The following is a 2702-nucleotide window of genomic DNA, read 5'->3' as shown; positions in this document are numbered from 1 at the left end:
TTTTGTTTGTTTTGTTTTGTTTTCTTAAAAGGTACTACTTTATCACAGCTAATAAAAGGCTCTGACCCCAGATTTGGAGTTAAATTAATTGCTAGGCAACCAATAAGCATAATGTAGCTGCAGTTGGATAGAATAATTTTCTAAAATAATTGATTATGGTACGTTCTAAATAGTCACATTATAAATAACTGGATGTTCCACTGTAAATAAGGCGGTCCGTTACTTACGGACTAGTGCTGTTCTGTGGAGATTCGGTTGCTTCCTTTCCTGTTCCTTCTGCTGCTGCTTTACTAGAGGATGCAAGAAAAAAGGTCAATTGCTTTCCTAGTATTTATTCTGCTGAAATTGTCTTGGGACACCCTATGTAATCACAAAGAAATAGGAAAGAATGTGGTATATATTTTGGCTACTCTCACATTTATTTTTAAGCTAAAACACACTCTAATGTGTATTCCTATCACAAATAGGAAAGCAGCAGGTGTATATTTTAATTTTTCTTTAAAAAACAAAAACAACCCACAACATCAGAGCAGCAATAACGATGACAACAGAACAGCCAGTAGGTTTCTGATTAACTCAGGTAATTAGTTGGATTTTTCTTTCAGAGTAGCCAGCCTGTCTGACTGGCTTACTCAGAGGCAGAGAGAGACACAAGTGAGAAGATGTCTTTTAGTACTTTGAATCTTTACCAGAGCTGATCTCTTTCAGAATTTCCATATCTGTAAATCAGTGCAGGGCATGAGTATAGAATTTCAGTGGAGGTAATTGCAAAGCTTTATTAATAAATTTAAGTGCCTTACGGTCATATAAAAGATCTAAACCAGCAGAAATCACTGTCATTAATTTTTGCATAAATTACTTGTTTGCATTTTTATCTCTTGCCCATTCAATACTCTCAAACCTACCCTGTCAGTGTTCTTAGGGTTAAAGGGCTCTCAGCTGTCACATCCTATTGTCTGTCCTTTCTAGGATATTGTCAAAAAGGGGTAGGTAAAGCTTCTCTGTGTGCAGGTGCGGGCGAGGAAAATGACATAAAATTACTTCCTTTTAAAGAGCATGTGAATTGGAAGCTTAATAATGACAGTAGCTGCTTAGGGTGTTGCTGTCACCTTAAAGGTGACATTCCTTGAGCCACTGTTCGTGTAATTGACTGTGCAGTCTGATAAATGCTTTTGGTCTCTCAATCTTACTGGTCACTTCTGGCTTGATTTATAGTTTCTTCTGATCTGGACTCACATCAAGAAAATTATATAGAAAGCCACTACAAAATTAGCAAAATTTAGTGTTTTTAAAAGGAGTTGAGTTTGAATATCTGTATGACTATCTGTATATATTTTGCCTGTAATTTACCAGTATATAGTGTTTTAGGAATGGAGTTTTAAAGTGGAACATTGAAGCAATTACTTTGGTCTTCACTTTGATGCTTTAATGGTAGAAGGATAGCTCTCTGATTTGATGAATGCAATGTATTTTAGGACCAAATGTTTGTCCATTTCTCTTTTCTTGAGATTTTGTTTGTTTGTTTGTTTGTTGTTTGCTGTTGGTTGTTTGGGTTTTTAGTTTGATTTTGTTTGTAGGATAGGGGTTTTTTTTGTTGGTAGCTTTTGCTTCAGTACTAAAGTCTAAGAAAAACTTGCATTTTTTCCCCTCTAACACATTGCAACAATCTGTCAGTGGATATCTCTTGCGGATGTTACCTCATGTACCTGAGACACATACTCTTAGTCAGTGTGGTGGCCTCCATCCTACTGGAATGCATATGCATGGTTATTTACACACACAAAGAGAACTACAACAGTTAAATGTTAAGGGGAGAGGTAGTCAACGTTAGTAAAGCTACTCATCAGATAACCAATGTGTGTGTCTTGCATGTTATGAGTAGATGCAATATTATAACAGCTCAATGGGCACCGCAGAGAGGATATTTAAACACGCTGGAATCTGGCTTTAGAATCTTAAGGGAATAAAATTCAGAGGTTTGTCACACCAGTGAGTTGTCTTCATATTTTAGTGTAGAACAAGACAGGAGAGTTGCTGCTACTGGGTGCAAAAAGCACTTTCAGTCATGGTGCAGATTTCATGTACAGGTGACCAGTCACATTAGTGCGTGCTAGAAGTCCCCTTTGTGTGTAGTATGTTCAGGTAGCATCACAAACGGCAGTAAGTCTAAAACAGATTTATTCAGCATGTTGTACGTGATTTTCATGCATTTGTTGTCTTTCAAGCTTTTTTAAAAAACACATTTTACAAAAATTTTAAAGGAATTATATTACTATTTGAAAATATTATTAAATATGGAAGGCTGGTTATTAGAATGTTTGTCTGTCTCTCTGACTTCCTCCCAGAGAAGAGAAAGTATTTTCAAAATATGTGGCAGGGATACTGAGGAATGTCAAACACTTCAGACAAACATGACCACAAGTACCTCTGTAGTCACTAGAATAAAAGTTTAGTGTTAGAAGAGCATTTTATCTTTAATTACATCTTTGTGGTAATTACATACTATATAATTACAGTTTGAACTAGTTCTTCATAAGTACATTATTTTCTTCTAATGCACTTAATTTTTTGATTGGCTTGCTTTCTGTGAATTTGAGAAGCTGGTGTAGGTAGTTTTTGTATTCTGTTCAAAACCGGTTGTTAATATACTAATTGTTGCTTCCTCTTTGCTGTGGTTAGAGAAACTTGGAGCTATGTGCCCA

Source organism: Phalacrocorax carbo, chromosome 2 (assembly GCF_963921805.1).
Source record: "Phalacrocorax carbo chromosome 2, bPhaCar2.1, whole genome shotgun sequence".
Lineage (NCBI taxonomy): Eukaryota > Metazoa > Chordata > Aves > Suliformes > Phalacrocoracidae > Phalacrocorax > Phalacrocorax carbo.
The sequence above is the reverse complement of the archived record's forward strand: the minus strand, read 5'-3'. Positions refer to the sequence as shown.